Genomic DNA, 22,275 nt, shown 5'->3' on the forward strand with positions numbered 1-22,275 from the left:
ATATTCTTTTGAATTAGTGTTTTAGGTTTCTTTGGATATATTCCCAGAAGTGGAATCACTGGGTCAAAAGGCAGTTCCATTTTAATTTTTTGAGGAATCTCCCTACTGTTTTTCACAGTGGTTGCACCAGTCTGCATTCCCACCAGCAGTGCAGGAGGGTTCCCTTTTCTCCACACCCTTTTTAGTACTTGAAGTTTGTTGCTTCACTGATGATAGTCACTCTGACAGGTGTTAAGGTGGTATCTCATTGTGGTTTTGATTTGCGTTTCTCTGATGATTAGTGATGTTGAGCAAGTTCTCATATGTTAATTGGCCATCCTTGGAGAAATGTCTATTCTGGTCTTCTGCCCACTTTTTAATTGAGTTCTTTATTCCCTCTTGACTCTCTCTGTAGATCATTCTCTCCCTCCTCTCCTTTTCATGTACACACACAAAACACACACGCGCGCGCACGCACACACACTCATCCTCTTCATAGCGCAGAATAGAGCACCAATCGGCCATCCCTTGTGGAGTAGAGATCTCAGCAGGCAGGCTCCTTAAAGCTTGAGCTCGGAGAAGCTGCCATGGGCCCCCAGAGGCATCAGCCTCCTCCGTCCCTGTGGGCGCCTCTGTCAAGCACCAGAAGGAAGGCTTTAGGGATAGGTTCCCTCTGCCCATGCCTCACCTCTGCCCTCTGGCTACTCCAGAGGCCTGGATGATGGGCAGGACTTGTGGGCCACACTCAGAAGTCAGCGGCTGGGACCCCACGACAGCCAGTGTTCCCTCCCCAGAGACTATGGACATGCCATTGAAGATAAGGGGCCACAGAGCCAAGATGTCAAAACTCCCCTGGGCTCAGCCTGGTGACTGAGATTTCCTTCCTCCTCCTGCCTCTCTTTCAAGATCTGGAGATGTGGCCAGAGCCTGACATCCTCCAGAGGGCTGTGGACGGAAAATGCATGTGGGGAGAAATTAAGCAGCATCCCTGTGGTCTTAGAGTTAACCCGTGGAAGGTGGGAATTACCAACTCACTCTCTTCTACCATGCCAGCCACGCCCACCCCCTCCTCCTCCCACGCTGCTTCAGAATTGAGCCTTCTCTCCCTTCTGTGCTTTTGTTGTGAGCCCGAAGATGAGGAATGAGCTGTTGGTCCCACACAGCCATCTGTCAGATGTGTCCTTGAAGGGCTAGCTTCTCTTCTGGGATGACCACTATGGTATGGAATTTTAAAAAGATGTCCTTGGGGAGACACCTAAGGAGAGCGATAGAGAAAGCCTGCAGAACAGTCAGCCCGGAAATCGCCACCCATGTCTATCCATCCGGACACTTTGTAAGGAAAAGGGGGTCAAGGGAAATAGTGTCATAAAATGTTTGTCTCCTCTGGCAGTCCTACCAGCAGGCTCCACGGGACACATCTAAACGTCCAGCAGGGCCACCCTCTCCAGATGTGTGGCAGCATAGGAAGGCAGCCGGTAACAGGTAGGACTATTGATAGAATGGAAGCAGCTGTCATATCTAAAGAATCCCTCTCCACATCCTGTAATCTTAGGACAGTGTGAGACCGCACGCTAGCACCACCTGGTAAATATCACTCAGCCCGTTTTACAGAAGAAGAAACTGACACCAGCAGGTGAGGTGGCTGCCCCAGGTCATACAGCTCCTTACTGGATTCAAAAGCAGGTCTCCCCAACTCCAAAACCACAACACTGGCCTCCACCCAGCTGAGGGCCGCCGGCCGACTTCCCTTCAAAGCCTGTGTTCGGCAGTGCCGCCGGAGGCCTAGAGATTCACCCCAAAGCTGGGAGATTTACACAGCTAATTTCCGTTAGGACTGATGGAAGAGAGAAAGAGCCCTTTTTCTTATAATTAGAAAAGAATTCAACCTTCACAGCCAATGAGTCTAATATCTCAGCTTATGTAACCAAAGAAAGAAAAAAAGCAAATGAATATAATTAGGGAAGAGAAAAAACAATGTGGACGACTGGCCGCAGAAGAGATGAGGTGCAGGTATAATGCAATTCCAGACAGAACTCGTTCTGTGCTGCCAGGCAGGGAAGATTTCAGGCCCCGTCAGCCTCAAAGCGGCCGTGTGCCAAGGATCTGTGGGGCGCCAGCTCTGCCCAGCAGGTGCAACATCTCCTCACAGCCCCACGGAAACAGGCCGTTATGATGCCCATCTCAGAGATGGAGAACTGAAGTCCAGGGAGATGATGTGCCCCACCAGTCCGCGCAAGATGCGTTCCATCGTTCGGCACGTGTTCAGCAGGCACCGACTTACCGCATGCCGGGCCCACACCGGGAACACACAGGTACTCTGCAGAGCAGGGATGATCCAGGATCCAAATCTGCACCTGTCTCACACCAAAGCCTCTCACAACCCTTCAGAGTAGGAGCTCAATTGCTATTACTTTTTTTTTTTGACAGGGATAGAGATAGTCAGAGAGAGGAACAGATAGGTAGGGACAGACAGACAGGAAGGGAGAGAGATGAGAAGCATCAATTCTTCATTGCGGCACCTTAGTTGTTCATTGATTGCTTTCTCATATGTGCCTTGACCAGGGGCTAGAGCAGACCGAGTGACCCCTTGCTCAAGCCAGCGACCTTGGGCTTCAAGCCAGCGACCTTTGGGCTCAAGCCAGCAACCATGGGGTCATGTCTATAATCCCATGCTTAAGCCAGTGACCCCGCATTTAAGCTGGTAAGCCCTCACTCAAGCTGTCTGAGCCCTCACTCAAGCCAGCGACCTCAGGGTTTTGAACCTGGGTCCTCCGTGTCCCAGTCCGACGCTCTATCCACTGCGCCACTGCCTGGTCAGGCTTGATCGGTATTTCTTGAATGAATGAATCTCTTGAAAGGTTTCATTCCACCGGCAATGTCCTTGCTCTTGGATAGAGCCCCACAGTGAGCATCCCCCACAGTGGCCTGAGTTAGACGGCCTATGGAAGGTGTTAGCTAATAGAATATTGATTTCTTTAAGAAGCCAAAATGACAGGTTTTGCAGCAATCAATAGCCATAGAGAGAGAGTATAAAGAGAGCACGGTGAAAGCCCAGCTCCTCATGACCCCCAAGCACACCCACCCCCCAGTCCTACCAACTCTCTGCTTTTCTCCCTGCAGCTGAAGTCCTCGGGCCAGAAGTGGAGCAGGAGGCTGGAAGGGAAGTGGCACATTGTGTGGGGGGCTCCTGGGATCTTTAAACAACCCTGGGGTAAAGTCCCACCTCCATCTCATAGAGGAGGAAGCCATGTGAGAAGGGGCTGGTCCCTGGCCCAGTGTCAGTCGGCCACCGAAAGACAAACCTGGGACTTGAGTTTGTGTAACTATAGAGCCTGAGCTGTTTATGTTGCACTAACAGCAAACTGTGGAGCTTAAGGAACGTGTCTCATCATTGAGACTGCCTAAGGCCAGCGCAAGGCCAAAGCTGAGCCCTGCGGGTAGGGTCACTGGGGGAAACGGAAACCGGGAGGAGTAAGGCAGGCCTCACACCCTCGTTCAACAAACCTGTGTTGACCACCCATTATGTGCCAGGTAAGATCCACACTAGGGAATTAGGAATAAACAGAAATAGGCACAGCTCCTACTTTCCTGGAGCTTCTGGCCCAGTGGGGGACATGTGTTAATCAAAAGATCTCACAGATGAATCTAGAAACACAACCATTGCAAGACACCGAAAAAAAAGGTACAGGCACTATGAGAACAGATAACAAGGGAAGGTGATGTTGTCAGGGAAGGTTTCCTGGAGGAAGTGACACTTGAAATGAGACCTCAAAGATGAGGAGTTAACTGGGTAAAAGAGCATTTGGCACAAAGAGTGGAGCATGTGCAAAGGTCCTGAGACAGAATGAGCATATATGGCAAGGGTGAGGATTTTAAAAAAAAAGCCAGTACAGCTGGAGTGCAGACAGCATGGAGAAACTGGTGTCACATGAGGCTGGAGCAGTAGGGAGGAGCCAGCTCACAAAGGTCCTACAGCTCCTGTTAAGTAATTTTGTCTTTATCCCAAGAGAAAAGGGAGCTCACTGAAACATTTTAAATCAGGGAGTAGGGTGAAGATGTACAAGATCAAATGCTGGGCTGCTGGGTGGAGAATGAACCTGGGGAAGAGATAACAGAGGAACAGTAGGGAGGTGAAAGCAGGAGCTGGTGGAGCCTTGTATGGTAACACCCTCTCTGAACCCTTGATTTCAGCCAAGCTGTGAGGGGTAAGCATCACACCTCGGGTGTGTGGAGATATGGCTCTGCTTTCTGCCCAAGGGGACCCGCACATCCTGGAAGTGAGGTGGAGTCAGTGCGCCTGGGCCAACCCTCAACCAATGAGAGATGGGAACTGATGGGTGATGGCCCCTGCCCCCCCCCATTCATTCAGTTCTAAGGTGCATGCTACACAGTTCCTCCAAGAACCCCCAGTAAGACTGAGCTTCAATTCCAGCTCAAAATACACACCCGCTCTGTGGTCTTTTCTCCCTGCCCTGTCTCACTCTCCCAGTTCCCTCACTACTACTGCTTCCTGGGACCCCTCCCCAAATAATCCACCGGGGCCCTCCCTTGGTCTGTAACCTGCACCTGATCAAGCCTCATTTTGGAAAAATATCCAAACAGGGTCCAGCTGTTGTGGTAGAACAGGGAAAACTGAGGGGGACTAGCAGCAGAGTAACAATAGGGGTTCACCAGTGTTGTTTACTCACACACTCACATGCCATCTCATCCATTCATTAGCTCACCTGATCACTCATTCATTCATTCATTCACTCCCTCACTTATTCATCCCTCCCCCCATTTCTTCAATGATTACAGAACCCATGGAAGGATTAAAGAACTTCTCCTGTCCTGGTTTCTATTCTGATCATGGCAGACACGTCCCATTCTGTACCTGTGCGAACGAGACCTCATACCTCCGCTTTTATGCAGAAAGATTTCATTTCACTTCCCAGACAATGAAAGTCCATTAAAGAGTCCATTAAGGAGCTTTTGAGAGAGTGACCTAAAAACACAGATTTCCCTAGGGGTCACTTTCCTGGGGGGAGCTAGGGGTTTGGAAGGATGTCTTAGCCCTGGGTAGCATGTCTAACCTCAATTAAATGATCAAGCACAGTCATTCTTCCACCCACCTCCTTCCACAGGGCAAGTTATTTCTTGTCAGGTGAGAATGCATTTCCTACTTGCAAGTCTATTGTTCACCTCATCTCAACTCTGAAATATCTCAATAATCTGAAGACATCTTCTTGATGAGATCAGCCAATAATTTTGTTTCTCAATTCTATAAGCTTTTTATAGAATTGTTCCTCAATTCTATAAGGCTGTACTATAAGCTTTATTGGATTCACTGTGTCTACCCTCCATTTCCAAATTGTTGTTAAGAGCTACATTTATTGGGCACCTACTGTGTGCTAAACATGTTGTGTTCATTAATTTATTGAATCTGCAGAACAGTCTTATGATGTACATACTATTACTGTCACCACTGTTTTTGAAATGAGTAAAACAGAGAGCCAGAGAAGCTGTCTGTCATCTGGTCAACCCAGCAGGATGCTGGCATTTGAACTTTAGAGCACAAGGTCTTGATTATTACACTGTACGATGGTCCTGTTTATCTCACTCAAAACCTTCAGGGTCTTAAAACAGAGCCTTCAGCAAGGGCAGCCTCCACTGGAACTGGAAACAGGGAATAAGATTCTGGACTGGGGTCAGGGAGCACAGAATTAGGAACCAGTCCCACCTGGGTTTACTAAATGACTGGGAACAAGTCACCAGTTCCTCTGATCTTCGATATCCCCAATAGGTTCTCCAGGATGTGGGCCCCACTGGCCTGTCATTCCCTACTTCTCTATTCCTTCCTTTTACATTCCAGAAACACCCACCCACCCCTGGCTCCCTGTGCCCACTAAATTCCTCGTGCTGCGATGCCTTCGTCCAGGCAGCTCCTGCCTCTTCAGTGCCTCCCCCACCTTCTTCACCTGAAATCATTTTTCCAGTCTCTGCTTGGTCTACGGCCATACCACCCTGAACGCGCCCGATCTCGTCAGTCTCTGCTTGGATGTCACCGTTGCAAGGTATGAAGGATCACGAGGAGGTCTAATTTTAAAACAGACTTGGAAGTAAGTGCCCATGAAGAGGTAGGAAATCGGTGAGCATTCTACCTCCAGAAAGCAAAAATCATCTTATTGGGACATCCATTTGGGGGGGAGTTATCTATTGCTGAGTAACAAGCCACTCCAAAACTTAGTGGCTTAAAATAACACTAGGGGGCGAACACACAATACCGTGTACAGAGATATGTTGTTGAATTGGGCACCTGCAACCTATATAGTTATGTTCATCAGTATCACCCCAATAAATTCAATTAAAAAATTTTAAAAACACTAATTATTTGTTTTATTCCCAGTATATGATTTGAGTAGGGCTCAGCGGGTGCAGGTCCTCTCTGTCCCATGCAACATGCACTGGGATAGCTAGATTAAGGGCTGGACATGACTCCCATGACTGGCAAGTTGAAGCTGTCTACCAGCAGGAACCTCAGCCAGGCCTATAGGCTCGGGACATCTGTTCCTCTCCGCAAGAGACTTGGGCTTCCTCGCAGCACAGTGGCTGGGTTCTAAGAGTGAGCGCAAGGTGGATTGCGTAACACTATTACCTGATCGCAGAAGTCATATCCCATAGCTTCTGCCATATTCAGTTGGTCAAGTCAGACCCCAAAGCCCATCCAGGTTCACAAGGAGGGGACAGAGGCTACAACTCTTGATGGGGCTGTAAAGGGTCTCGAGCATAGCAAGTGGGACAGGAGCTATTTTAGCAGCCATCTTGGAAAAATATCTGCCATGATTTGCACAGTGGTTTTTCTGTGGTTTCCAGTTCGTTGCTTGAGAATTTCTAGTTATTTATTACACCTCTCTGATAGAAACCAATACCACAAAGAAATCAATTCCAGGTAACCCAAGATATTCAACATAAACACACAATGCTGAACTTCCCTAAGACTGCTGGTTCTCAGGGAATATCAAAGGTTGTGACAAAGCCCCAGGCAAGATAAGATCAAAAATCTTTTCTTCTGCCCTTTTTGTTTTGTGAGTTGCCATGGTGATGGAAAGGGTGAACTTAAGAGAAGACTAGAGACGTTATCATAATACTGGAGCTTATAAAATCTATGTCCATGCTCTCTCTCTCTCTCTCTCACAAACACACACATACACACACGGACTTGCCCAAGGCAGATAGAACTGGGATAATAATTGCAGGCACTGGGGATATCAAAGCTAAAAAAAGCAATTAAATCTTTATTCTGCTGGCTGAAAGGCCTCTCTTGGGACCCCAAGGTGACAGTGGGACTGCCTGTCACCTCCTCTAGGAGGCCTTCCCTGCTCTCCAGAGGCTGCCGTTCTGCCTCTCTGCCTCCATCAGTTGCCTTCAGCCACAGATGTATCCAATTAGACTCTGATGTATTGTTTGCACACACACGCATAGCTGCTTGTGCGAAAGAAAGCCCAAGGGGTGAAAATGGTTTTTTGTTGTTAATTTGTTTTTTAATTTTAATTTTCAATTACAGTTTGCATTCAATATTATTTTGTATTAGCTTCTGTCAAATGTTTATAAATTATGATTTTTTGGGGGGGATATAAATTTGTTTAATCTTTTTTTTTTTTTTTTTTTTTTTTTTTTAGAGAGGAGAGAGAGAGAGAAAGAGAGAGAGAAGGGGGAGGAGCAGGAAGCACTAACTTCCCTATATGCCTTGACCAGGCAAGCCCAGGGTTTCAAACCAGAGACCTCAGCATTCCAGGTCGACGCTTTATCCACTGCGCCACCACAGGCCAGGCTAAATCATGTTTTTACACAGCATTTATATATTGTTTGTGAAGTTGGCTTTCCATTCACAAAATTGTTATAAAGTTTCCTGTTTAAAACTAAATTAGGCCTGACCAGGTGGTGGCGCAGTAGATAGAGTGTCGAACTGGGATGCAGAGGGCCCAAGTTCGAGACCCCACGGTCGCCATCTTGAGCGCGGGCTCATCTGGTTTGAGCAAAAGCCCACCAGCTTGAACCCAAGGTCACCGGCTCCAGTAAAGGGTTACTCGGTCTGCTGAAGGCCCGCGGTCAAGGCACATATGAGAGAGCAATCAATGAACAACTAAGGTGTTGCAATGCACAATGAAAAACTAATGATTGATGCTTCTCATCTCTCTCCATTCCTGTCTGTCTGTCCCTGTCTATCCCTCTCTCTGACTCACTCTCTGTCTCTGTAAAAAATAAAAAAATAAAAAAATAAAAAATAAAAATAAATTAAATTAGTATTAATATATAACATGTAAATATATGCCATATTATATATTATTAATAATGTATATTGATATAAATATATATTAATGTATATGTGTTATAAACTTTAGTGAATAAAACATTATATATTGTATATTATATGTTATAGTGCGTATTACATATGGTATATGTTATAATATGTGTGTTGCATGTAATATATTAATATAATTAAGATTTATTAATTAATATATTTATATGTAATATATTAATATACTATAACGTTTCCAGTTAGTATTAATTTAATCATATATTATACATGTTATAAAGTTGTAAAAGTTGGCTTTATATTAAGTAAATAATAGAACATGGCTATGGATATGGCAAAAATACACCAGTAGTATGTGAATGACTTAAGTTTGGGTAATACTGGAAAAATTGATTTTTTTCTTAATATTTGGCTTTTTGAATTTTAACTTTTTGAAAGGGCGACCACTCACCGCCCCCAGGACAGGGAGGCTGCAAGGCGCTGGAGCAGGGTGGAGGTGGGCAGGGGCGCGAGGTGGAGGGGTAGGATGCGTCACCCCCGTGACCCTCGTCACCCCGTCACTCCTAAGTTTCCAGCACCTGAAAGCCAGCAGCCAGCTTGTCAAGGCCCCTCTCTCGTTCAAAAGCCGGAACAGACAGAGACCTACTGTTTACCAGGGGTAGTCAACCTTTTTATACCTCCTGCCCACTTCTGTATCTCTGTTAGTAGTAAAATTTTCTAACCGCCCATGGGTTCCACAGTAATGGTGATTTATAAAGTAGGGGAGTAAATTTACTTTATAAAATTTATAAAGCAGAGTTACAGCAAGTTAAAGCATATAATAATAATTACTTACCAAGTACTTTATGTCGGATTTTCACTAAGTTTGGCAGAATAGTCTTTATAAAAACAACTTACTATAGTTAAATCTTTTTATTTATTCTTCGGTTGCTCCGTTACCGCCCACCATGAAAGCTGGAACGCCCACTGGTGGGCGGTAGGGACCAGGTTGCCTACCACAGGTTTAGATCAAGATGAGCTATTTTAAAGGAAGCAGTTTAATGAGCAGCAATTTGAATTGAGACCAGTTTTAATGTCTTTTTTGTTTTCCACCAACCCTCATAGAAATTGCCACAAATGATGTGTTAATTCTGTTCCCTAGCGAGTCTCCGATATGGCGAAGGATGCATTTTAAATGGTTTGATCAGAATTAGCAACATTAGTCACTGCAAATAGCCTTTTAATTTCCACAGCGCTGCCAAAGGGAGCAAAAATAGAATTGGCGAGGAGGGTTCCAGCAGGCAGATACCTCAGTGGTAGATGAGGCCACATGACTTTGCTGCGGGAGGTCCTGGTGTCTCTCCAGGTGCCCAGGCTGGGTCTGAGCCCCAGCTTCTGACTTCCTGGAGGTGGAAAGAGTTTGTCCCGTCCCCGCCCACACCAGTTAGCTCTGGAGGGAGGGGTGCCACCGCCTTCATGCCTGTGGACACTGCAGAGGGCTTGCCACTCCTTCCCGGAGACCAAAGCCCCTGCTCCTCCGGCTCCAGCTACACCTTTGTGGGTCCCCACGGGCATCTGCTGAAGTTCCTCAAGGGAACTCACGCAACACCTCCAGAGTGACTAACTCCTAAAACAGGCGACAGCATCCCTGTGCTTGAGAGCCCCCGCCCCTTGCACTTAGACTGTAAGGAAGTTCCTCACCTCCACCCACAGGGCCCCGCCCATCTCCACTCTCCCGTTGCTCACTGTACTCCCCTCGTCTGGCCCTTCCGCTCCTTCTAGAGCGCCCCTAGTGGTTCTTGCTAGAGAGATTTTTTTCCACTGTCGCATACCCCACACCACCTCAGGCTTCCTATGGCCTGCTCTTCCTCTTCCTACAGGCGCAGCTTTAAAAGCCACCACCGCAGAGAGCCTCCAGGGCTACCACCCCTCCACCACCCCGGGTACTCCACACACCCTGGGAAGGGGAGTGATCTCTTCCCCACACTGTGGATGGGAGGACTGGGGCTAGCAGAGGTTAAGAAAGTTGCTTGGCACCAATGGCAGAGCCGAGACTCAAACTCAGGTCTCTCTGACTCCGAAACCCCAAACTTTCCAAAGGGTCCTTTTAGGAAAGGCAAGACATTTTGGTATGAGGTCAGACCCAGTGCGGCTCCAAGCAAGAAACTATATCCCCCTTGGGCCTGCCTCTCTTGCCATTTGCAAAATCAAAGTCATGAAGCACCAGCTCTTCTAGCAGCTCCTGGGCACTCAGCTGCCTCTGTGAGGAGGGACAGGCAGCTGTGGGAGGGGTCCTCATTTTCTCCTTTTCCCAAGAAGAGTGGCCTCGGCAAAGCTGCTCCACGCAGGGGCAGCTGCTGACAGTTATAAAGCCCACAGTTCCCAGCTCTCCCCAAACAAGGGGAGAGCTTGTCAGAGCTACCTGCTCCCTCGAGAGCCATCTGGTTCCTGAGAGCCAAGATGTGGCAAAGGCCCCAGTTCTCTGCCAGGTGGCTGGGGGACTTTAGAAGGCACAGCCCACCCTCAGCTCCTAACAGGTCAGGAGAGCTCACCCCATTCCCCAGGCCCTCATCCCAGAACCCACCACCTTCTGCCTGATCTGCTTATTTATTTAGATGATCTGCTTATTAATGTGGCTCCTGGCCTGGTGTCTCCTCTCTAGACCTTAAACTCCACAGCAGCAGGGGTCTTTGTCTATTTCTCTCACCAACATATCCATCTGTGACACATAGTAGAAGCTTCAGTAAATACACTCTGAATGAATTGAATGAATGGTCTTGGGGGTCCCACCATTATATCCAACTACGAGAGTGTCCATTCATTCCCCCCTAACGGGCATGTTAAGAGGAGGTATTGCTCGGTGAACACAGCCTTTCTAGGAGCAATGGTGAGATGCCGGCGAGGTGACACAGTTAGTGGTTAGGAGACTCCCTGGATCTGAACCCCAGCTCCAGCAATCCCCGCCTACGCTCTGTGCAGCTCTGGGCAAACCAGCTAACCTCTGTGGGCCTGGCTCCCCTCACCTGTAAAATGGATGTGGTAGACAGACTAATGGCCCCCCAAAGACACATTACGGCAAGAGACTTTGTAAATGTGAATAAATTAAGTTAAGGATCCTGAGACGAAGAAATTATCCTGGATGACCCAGATGGCCCCGTGAATCACAGGAGTCCTTATAAGGGAAGGGGGAGGCAGGAGGGTCCGACGCAGAGGAGGAAGGAGCAGAGGTCAGAGAGAAGAGATTGGAAGATGCTACACTGCTGACTTAGAAGCTGGAGGAAGGGGCCACAAGCCAAGGAATGCAGTCGGGCTGCAGGAGCTCCAATCCAAGGCCAGGAACCAGATCCGCCCCCAGAGCCCCCAGAAGGAACCCAGGCCTGTCAACACCTTGATTTTAGCCCAGTGAGACCATTTCAGAATTCCAACCTCCAGAGCTATAAGATAATAAATTTGTATTGCTTGAAGCCACTGAGTTTGTGGCTTTTGTCCACCACAGCCATAAGAAGTTAAGACAATGGGTATAATAATGGTGCCTGCCTCATGGTGAGGTTGGGGGAATTAAATAAAAGTTAAGACCACAGGATGCTTAGCATGGTGCTTAGTACCCAGCAGGTGCTCGTTCAGAGTTACCCCGCAGTTTCACAGCAAGACCCTGTCTTCCCAGCCTGCCTGCTGCCACCCACGAAGAACAATGCCATTCTCCAGGGATGCTGGGACCTACTTCAACCTCCACCTGTTACCCACCTGGGTGGGTACCTGTGTCCTGCAGTTAACTCACTTAAATAAACATCAGGCCTTTGAAGTCAAGCAAGCTGAGGTTCAGGTCCTGGCAATGCTGTTTCCCTATCGTGCTATCATGGGTAGGTCTCGGGACCTTTCTCAGCCTCATCTTCATCATCTGCAAAATGGACACATTACAACTCCCACAATGTGTTGCCAGGAGGCAAGAACACCCACAAAGTGCTCAGCAGCCCACAAAGGGTGCTGTTGCCATTACCACCATCAACAATGGCAAAGCTCGCAACTGTGCAACAACAGAACAGGTGTCTTGTGAGGTAGTGAGTTCCCTGTCACTGCAAGGGGCCAAGCGACATCCTAATGATCACTCATCCCAAGATGAATGGCAAAGGGCGGGGGCAGACTGATACAAAATATCACAGCAGAACAGGCAGGGGAGAGGAAAGTATCTTTGCAATCACTGATTGCAATCCTTCATTTTATAGAGGGTTAAATTGAAGCCTAGAGTGAGACAATAGAACCCCCTCTGCGAATCTTGCCCCCCCCACCAGCTCTCTGAACTGCAAGCAGCCTTTGTTCCTTGGGCACCTCGCCCACAACTGCACTTAGAGCCAACTGTCTCCTATTAATATTAATGCGGTGGAAAATTAAACCAGGCTAGCACATGCTGCTTTCCAGCCCATAACCCCCTGGGCTGAGCAAGGGACTCATTGACCACTAGGTGCCCCTGGCTTAGGACGTATTACAAAGCCCTGAGCCAGAGGAAAAAGTGACATCTGACTGGTCTGCATTTGGGTGAGGAAGATCACAGAGGGGAAGACACAGATCACACAGGGGAAAGCTCATGAGCCACAGCCAAAGGGACTACACTTTTTATGTCCCCACCCAAGGCCCTTCCCCTCCCTGACATCCAGGAAGAACCATCAGAGAAAGATTCTCTCCCAGAGTCTGCAGAAGGAGGATATCCCTGATGACGGCTCTCATCACCATCACCATCATCAGCATTGTCACCACCATCATCCTCATCCTCCTCATCAGGTGAGGCACAGGAAACACCCATTCACGGAGAGTCAATAACCTGCATTGGAACAGAGGGTAAAAATCGACCACCTTTGCTCAGAGTGATGGGAAGAGCACGGTGCTAGGCATCTGGCGTTCAGAACCCAGGTGCTGGCTAGGCTCTAAGCAATGTGACCTTCAAGGAGGGTTTCTCAGCATTTGGGGTGGAATCATTCTGAGTGGCGGAGGCTGTCCTGTGCACCGTAGGATCTCAGCCCATCCCTGGCCTCCACACGCTACAAGCAAGGAGCATCCGCCACCCTCCACCCAACTGTGACAACCAAAATTTCTCTTGACGTTGCCAAATGTCCCCAGTTAGGTCAAAACCACCCTTGGCTAATAGAACCACAGCCTTAAGAAAATAAGTCGCTTAATCTGTTAGTCTTGGTTCTTCTTCATCTGTTAAATGATATTCAGAGCTCGGGTCCCACAGTCAGCCGGCCTGGGTCTGAATCACAGCTCACCAAACACGACTCGCATGTCCTTTGTCTCACTACACCCTGGTTCCCTCCTCTATACAGTGGAGACAGTAATCATGCCTACCGCATAACATCATTATGAGAATGAAATAAACGATGCGCAGAAAGTGCTTAGCGCAGAGGCTGGCACGTAATTAGAGCTCCAGAAATGTACGCTGTTATTCTTGTTACGACTAACCAATTCGCAGACACAGAACAGGACTGATGTAAACGTTCTGGTGAGCCTAACTCAGGCTCTTGTTTTGGTTAGAGTTCACTTGGCTTATAGTTCCTTCTCCGCTGCTCTGCTCGGCCAAACCTGGGCAAGAAAAGAAAAGTTCCCCAGGAACCGCCGCAGGACAGACATAGTCTCCGGGGCTGGCTTCCCTGCATCTTGCAGAGGAAGTCCCCTGATTTGATTTCTAGAGTCCTGCTGACTGCAGACCTGAAAGAGTTAATGTTGCAGTATTTTCAGCCTCGCTCTAGCCCTAGAAAAGAGAGAGATGCGGCAAAGAATTCAGGGGTTTTAATACCCTTCACTCTGTTCATTACGACTTTGGTGCATTTGGTCAGCACATTATGCTTTTTTATCAGAGATCTGACATTTGCTCGGGCTGGGCCAGGCAGAGAGAGTCGTCGTGTTGGATAGTATACAGAGAATGATGCGGAAAGAAAAGGAATGCACACACTCTGGAAAGAGGAAGTAATTTTTCATTGACAAAAAATAATGCTGCTTCCTTCCTCTAGGACGGTCTCAAGGAAGTATCTCATGGTCCCTGACAAGGATGGGCAGGTGCAGCAGGAAAATGGGGTTCTGTACCAAAAGAATCGGGTGCTCTATTAATCGTGTCCTTTTCTATTCTATATTTTCCAAGCTTTGACATCTTTGGAGCCTTGCTGACCCAAGAGGGACTACCCCTCCCAGGATTGGCTGATGTCAGAAGGCAGCAAATGACTCACCTGAGAACACGCATTTCGTACACAAACCAACCAATCCAGAACCCACGCCCCAACCACCTCCTTATCAAGCTCTTACACTCCCGCTGGCCATTGTCCCCTTGCCTGAATCGCCCCAGGGCCAGGTACCAGACAACTAGGGGCAGCCCTGTGAAATTCAGTGGACAGAGCCACTGCAATTATTCTAACTAGCCACTGCTAAGCTTGCTTACCCTGCCTCCCCAAAACCAGTGCTAATCTAATGTTCCGTGACTTTGGACAAACCTCTTCTAGCGATGCTTCAATATCCCCATCTACAAAATAGAAGTAACAATCCCTTCCTGTTGACAATACGGTAAAGTTAAAAATGAATGTCAAGTAGTGAGATTAGGGTCAGTAATTCCTCAGAGCCCCACCAAGGGGCAGTGGCGGTAAGGGGTATAAGGAGGTATGAAAGAAAAACAGGATGGGTCTCTGGACAGGGGCACTGAATGACAGAAAAGAGTCATCTGGGATGTGAAGCCACTGCAGGGATGTGATCTTTCCCCGCCCCGCCTGCTAGTGGAACCATGATTGTGTAACAAAGAGGGGTCCCTCCTACGAGCCCAGCCTGAGAACCACAGCCAACACCTCTTCCCAGACCGGAAGTAGGAGCCCCAGGCCCATGGCAGGGCATGGACAGGAAAAGCCAAGGCATCCTCTGGGCTCCAGTACAAATGTCCCATACAGTCCTAACATTCTACATCACCACCTCTCTGGGTCTTGGTCTTCTCGTCCCTGGAGTGAACCATAAAATAGGTAGCCGCTAATATCCAGAGACGCTGCAGGGCCCGAGGGGGTAACACGCTCAAAATCAACATCTGTGTCAACGGCAAAGTGCTGCACAAATGAGAGGGTAGGAGTGCCTCGTTATCGAGCGCTCTGCTTCCCCCTGGTGGTCCTCAGAACCGGCAGCTCCGGACACTCGATTCAACGCCGCAAAATTCCCCCGACTTCCCTGTCCACTTCCTCAGACCCTTACACGCTCAGAAAGCATCTGCTCACACTTGGCATTCATTTACTTGCAGGCCATACCTCAAGTCCATTTTTGTGAACTGAATCGTCCTGACACCTGAACTATTCATCAGATAGCCTCCTAAGAATGGCACTGAGGAATCAGCCACAGCTTAATCCTGTGGCACCCAGCAGATGCCCAGGAAACACTGGATTAACTGGGCTGACTCTCAGAAACATCCAATAATTCATTCGATTCCTTGGCATGGCTCGGTAAAATCCACAGAGGAGATTTAAAAAAAAAAAAAAAATCAATGCAAAACCAAAGTAAGAATTCATACTCTTGAAACTTAGGCATCCAACAGATGTCTCCCTGTGCCTACAAACTAGAATGGTGACATTTGAGAGCAGAGCAGAAGCAAAACTTATATGCAGTTACATGCATGTCTCCCTACACGTATTTGTGTGGGTATACAAGTGTCCCTGAATACCCAAGGCATGGAGAGGGACATCCCGGGGGAAGTGCTTGAGCTCCTAGAGTCAGTGCAGATGTGACTCATTAAATTAAGATGAGGTCATATGGGAGTATGATGGTTCTCGTAAGAAGAGAAGAGGAACAGAGACACACAAGGAAAAGGGGCCAGGTGATGATGGGACAGACACTGAAGTGATGCAGCTACAAACCAAGGAACTGCAAGAATTGCTGGTCACCGCCAGAGGCCAAGAATAAGTAAAGAAAGATTCTAGAGTCTGCAGAAGGAGGCTGTCCCTGCAGGTGGCCTGACCTTGACTTCTAGCCTCCAGAACTGAAAGCCAATGCATTTCTGCTGTTTTACGCTACTAGGTTTGCGGTCATTTGCTACGGACGCCAGAGGAATCAGATACAGCATCTCAGTTCAAAATGTCAGGCAGAAGCTGCACATCCAAATCTGTACATCAGAACCCCGGGTCATTACCCTCTCCTGCCTTCCTGACTTTGCATAGGCTGTTGCCTCCACCTGGAAAGCCTATTTGTCCCTTAATCCAGTGGTCCCCAACCCCCGGGCCGCGGACCGGTACCGGTCTGTGGACCATTTGGTACTGGTCCGCAGAGAAAGAATAAATAACTTACATTATTTTCGTTTTATTTATATTTAAGTCTGAACGATGTTTTATTTTTAAAAAATGACTAGATTCCCTCTGGTACATCCGTCTAAGACTCACTCTTGACGCTTGTCTCGGTCACGTGATACATTTATCCGTCCCACCCTAAAGGCCGGTCCGTGAAAATATTTTCTGACAAAATTCTACTTCATTTTTCAAAGTACAACTCGGATGTCACTTCCTCCAGGAAACCTTCTCTGATCGTCCATACCCCTCACCGCCACCACTGCTCCTGTGCATTCCACTGCTGTGGCACTTGTCCCTAATGTGGGACAGTGGTCCGTTCACGAGCTAGGAGCCCCCCCCCCACTGAGCTAGGAGCCCACAGGAGCCAGAACTTGCTTTTTCATTTCAGTATCCCCAGTCCCCCGCCTATTGGCACAGGACCCCTCCTCAGAGCTAGAATTCAGCTACACTCTTGATTAAATAGCTTTGTCTTAGCTGTAACTGTAATATTTTCTTCCTCTTGTAGAGGAAGCAAATATGACAAAATGTTAACATCTGCTAACTTCAGAGGGTGGGTGCATGGGTGTCACAGTATTTCCTGTACTTCTCTGAAAATTTGAAACATTTCATAATGAAAATGTTCTCAACCTTCCAAACAGAATGTAACGGGCTATCTTGGGACACCCAGTCCGTTGGGGCCTAGGTTCTATTGGAAAAGGCATTTCTAGTTCCACACATGTGCCTTCAAACACATTTTAAGAACTCAGCTCATTCACGTGTTTGGGAAGAAGTAATATTTCTTGAATACCCTCCAGGCCTCCTTAATTATATTATTCTGTTTTCATTGTTACCACAAGCCTATGAGATTAAATGATTAATCCCTCTTTTTAGAAGAGGAAACTGAAGCTCTGGGACTTGTCCAAGGTCATACAGCTAATAAATTTTGGATCTGGGATTGACACCTAGTCCGTGTTATTCCAAAGCTAAACAACAGTAGCAGAAAGGAACGTGGCCTTACTATGTGCCAGGCACGTAGTAGTCTCTTTCAGCCTCACACCAACCCTGTGAGACAGGACCTGCTGTCATCGCCATCCCATTTTACAGATGAAGAATATAAGACGCAAAGAAGTTGAGTAGCTTCCGCATGGCACAGTTGGTCTGTGGCAAAGCCAGGATTTGAAATTTTGCCACTTAAAATAACAAATATATGGTCTCACCTGGAGGCTAGAAGTTCAAAATCCAAGTGTCAGCAGGTCCATCTCCCCTCTGCAAGCTCCAGGGGAAATCCTTCTTTGACTTTTCCTGTATTGTGGTGGGTACCAGAAATCCTTGGCATGCCTTGGCTTGTAGCACCATCACTCCAGTCTCTGCTTCCATCGTCACCTGGCCTCCTGTGGTGGCAGGAAAGGTGGTGCCCTGAAGCAGTGGCAGCCCGGACATATTTTGCTGTAGGAAGACCCAAAAGGACTTGCTAATGGACTGGCTTTAGATGAGAAAAGAGAAATTGAGGATGACCTAGATTTGGGACCTGTGTAGCCTCATAAGTAGCATCTTTTTCAGATACAGGTATGGCTTGTAGGACAACAGAGTGGGACAAGATGAGGACTCTGAAATCCTGTCTGGGCCATGTCACGTCTTGATGCTAATTAGACTTCAAAGTGGAGGAAGCATTTTTATTTTTACAGAGACAGAGAGAGAGTCAGAGAGAGGGACAGACAGATAGGAAGGGAGAGAAATGAGAAGCATCAATTCTTTGTTGTAGCTTCTTAGTTGTTCAGTGATTGCTTTCTCATGTGTGCCTTGACCAGGGGGCAACAGCACAGCAAGTGACCCCCTTGTTCAAGCCAGCGACTTTGGGCTTAAGCCAGTGACCTTGGAAAGCATTATTTTTAAGTGTGAGGCAGGGAGGCAGAGAGACAGACTCTTGCATGTACCGACTGGGATCTACCCAGCAAGCCCCCTTCCAGGCAATAATCTGCCTATCAGGGGCCATTGCTCTGTTGCTCAGCAACCAAGATATTTTAGCGCCTGAGGTGAAGTCATGAAGCCATTCTCAGAGCCCGGAGCCAACTTGCTCAAATAATTCAAGCCATGATGTGGGAGGGGAAGAGAGAGAGAGAAAGGAGAGAGAGAAGCGGGAGGAGGGATAGAGAAGCAGGTGGTCACTTTTCCTGTGTGCCCTGACAGGGAATCAAGGCTAGTACTTCCACATGCCAGGTGGATGCTCTACTACTGAGCCAATGGGCCAGGGCCAGAGGAAGCAATTTAATTCAATTGAAGATAAAAGTTGGGAGTCATGGATGTGTAGATGGGATTTAAAGACATGGGACAGTCTGACCAGGTGGTGGCGCAGTAGATAGAGCGTCAGACTAGGATGTGGAGGACCCAGGTTCGAGACCCCAAGGTCACCAGCTTGAGCATGGGCTCATCTGATTTGAGCAAGACTCACCAGCTTGAGCCCAAGGTCACTGGCTCGAGCAAGGGGTTACTTGGTCTGCTGTAGCCTCCCGGTCAAGGCACATATGAGTAATCAATCAATGAACAACTAAAGAGCCGCAACAAAGAATTGATGTTTCTCATCTCTCTCCCTGTCTGTCTGTCCCTATCTGTCCCTCTCTCTCTGACTCTTTCTGTTTCTGCCACAAAAAAAAAAAAAAAAAAAAAGACACGGGACAGAACGAGGGGTAGAAGAGGGACTGAGCACAGGGTGGGGCATGCACACACTTAGCGATCTGATAGGAGAAGAGAGTCAGCAAAAAGAGATTGAGCAACAGTGGGCCACACTGAAGGCAGAAACCCAGGATAGTGCAGTGTCTTAGAGAACTAGAGAAAAAGCTCTGTTTCCAAAAGAGGAGGATGATCAAAGTGCCACGTGCTGCTTCCTGGTAACCTAAGGACAGAAAATTGACCACTGTCTTTAGCAAGGTGGGGACGCTTATTTCAGGAAAGTCAAAAGCTTGATTGGAATGGATTTAAGAGAGGAAAAGAGGTGAAGAATAGAAACTATGAATGTAAGCATTTCTTTTGAGACTTGCTAGGGGAAATGAATCAGAAATAGGATTTTAGCTGACAATTGATATGGAATTATAGGAATTAGAGCAGGGGTAGTATGTTTACGTCCTTGTAGGTGAGCTGTATTATGGCATGATGCCAACGAAAATGATCTAGGAGAGAAGAGAAATTCATCAGAGTAGGATGAAAGGAATAGCTATAGAAAAAATGCTTTGAGAGGATAAAAAGGATGATGCCTGACCAGGTGGCGCAGTGGATAGAGCATCAGGCTGGGATGTGAAGGACTCGGGTTCGAGACCCCAAGGTCACCAGCTTGAGCGCGGGCTCATCTGGTTTGAGCAAGGCTCACCAGCTTGAGCCCAAGGTCACTGGCTTGAGCAAAGGATAACTCGGTCTGCTGTAGCCCCCCATCCTAGTCAAGGCATATGAGAAAGCAATCAATGAACAACTAAGGAGCCGCAATGAAGAATTGATGTTTCTCATGTCTCTCCCTTCCTGTCTGTCTGTCCCTTTCTCTGACTCTGTCTCTGTCACCACAGAAGAAGAAGAAGAAGAAGAAGAAGAAGAAGAAGAAGAAGAAGAAGAAGAAGAAGGAGGAGGAGGAGGAGGAGGAGGAGGAGGAGGAGGAGGAGGAGGAGGAGGAGGAGGAGGAGAAAGGATGAAGTCTAGAGTCCAAGACCATAGATAGGAGCATGTCTTTCACTGTCATAGAATAGAAGGCAGAGAATATGGGTCAGGTGCTGAACATCAATCCCACGCCACACTCTGTGCTCATGAACAAAGCTTAGTTCCTGCCCTTGAGAATTTTCACATCCAGAAAGAGCAATGGCCAAGTCAACAAACAACAACATTTCCACACAAACAGAGCAGTGATGGCGTAGGTGGTGGGGAACTATACAGGCAAGGGGTCAGGAAATCCATTGTTTGCTGAAATGTTACGTCTTGTTAAAATTCATATGTTGAAGCACTACCCTCAATGTGATGGCATTTTGGAGGTAGAGCCTTTGGGAGGTAATTAGGTTTAATTGAGATCATGAGGGTTGGGACCCTAAGACAAGATTAGTGTCCTTATAAAAGGGAAGGAAGGAGGAAGGGAGAATGGGAGGGAGAGAGGGAAAGAGAGGATCTTTTTCCATGCGCACGCTCCAAGGAAAAGCCATGTGCTCACACAGCAAGAACGGGGCTGTCTGCAAGCTGAGAAGAGGGCTCAAACTAGGCTGGCTCTGATCTCAGACCTCCAGCCTCCAGAGTGCTAAAGAAAAGAAAATGTTTATTATTTGAGCCACCCTGCCTATGGTATTTTGTTATAGCAGCCCAAGCTGACTAAAACAGAAGAGTTCTGGGCCGACATCTGAAAGATGAATAACAAATAAACCAGTAAAAGGAGAAAGGACTACTATACTCCCAGCAGAATGGCTAGAACTAAAAAGACTGACAAATCCGAGTGTTGACAAAAATGTAGAGCAACTGAAATCCTCATCTGCTGCTGGTGGGAATCTACACTGATACACTTAGAAAAACTGTCTATAATTTTTTACAAGGTTAATCACAGACCTATCCTATAACCTAAAAATTCTACTCCTGGGTTTACATCGTATAGAAATGCACCTATCTGATCCAACAAAAGACATACAAGAATGTTCACAGTAGTTTTACTGGTTTTAGCCCCAAGCCAAAAAAAACCACTGAATATCCATCAATAGGAGCATGAGAAATAAATGTGGTCAAGTCATTTAATGGGATGTCACACAGGAATAAAATGAACACAAATGGCAGGGAGAAGGTATCGGTTGGAAAGGAACATGAAAGAATTTTCTGGAGCAGCTGCATATAGTCCACATCTCAACTGGGCGGTGGTGACACAGGTGTTTACATATTCAATATTCACCAAGCTACATACAAAGTTATACACATTTTACACACACAGCATGTATGTTATAATTCAATTTTTTAAAGTTTTTTTAAAGAAGGGATGAGTATTTTTTGCTTCAGGCAAAAAAAAAAAGGAATACAAAGACTAGAAGATGAGAAAGAGTCTAGTATATTCTCATATCTAGAAATACTTCCATGTGGCTGAAAGAAGGTGACCGCAGGTGAAGCGTGCATTCATGAGGCTGGTCGGCAAATGGGGGACTATGTCCAGAAGAGCCCAGTTGACAAAGATCTGAATTCTGGATTTCTCTATAGCTTTTCACAAAGTCCAGTGGGCAAGCTTCCAACCTCTAAGAGCTGCCAACCAGAAAGAGCCCACTGAGGCAACCTCTTGGAGGTAACCATTCGTCCACATGCACGAGGAACTAATGACGTGATTTAGGGTCAGTGGCATGGAGGGAAAAGTGCTCGAGCCAATGACAGCTGATGAGTGGGGGGAGGGAAATGGGGAAAAGGTCACCATCTCCCTGTGCATTTATTTATTCAGCAAGGGTGTTCATCCTGAGGCCAAGGGACACCCTGAGGGCAGAAGGGAAGGTGACCCCGTGACGGGAAGCAGAGGGACCTCAGCGGAAATGCCAATGACCGTCTGCTCTTGTCCCATTATCCCAGTCCCCTCTACGTGTCTCCTCAGCAGTAATTCTTTCTGCTCAGCCCAGCTCACCACTCCCTAACTGCGAAGTGGCATCCCAGCATTCTGCATTAACAGGCCGTGGCTCTATTCCACTGTACATCTATTTAACTGCTCGCCGTGCCTTCCTTTAGGGAAGGAGGAAAATTTTAAGAAGGTGGGAGTAGGGGTGA

Source organism: Saccopteryx bilineata, chromosome 4, assembly GCF_036850765.1.
Source record: "Saccopteryx bilineata isolate mSacBil1 chromosome 4, mSacBil1_pri_phased_curated, whole genome shotgun sequence".
In the NCBI taxonomy this organism is placed as follows: domain Eukaryota; kingdom Metazoa; phylum Chordata; class Mammalia; order Chiroptera; family Emballonuridae; genus Saccopteryx; species Saccopteryx bilineata.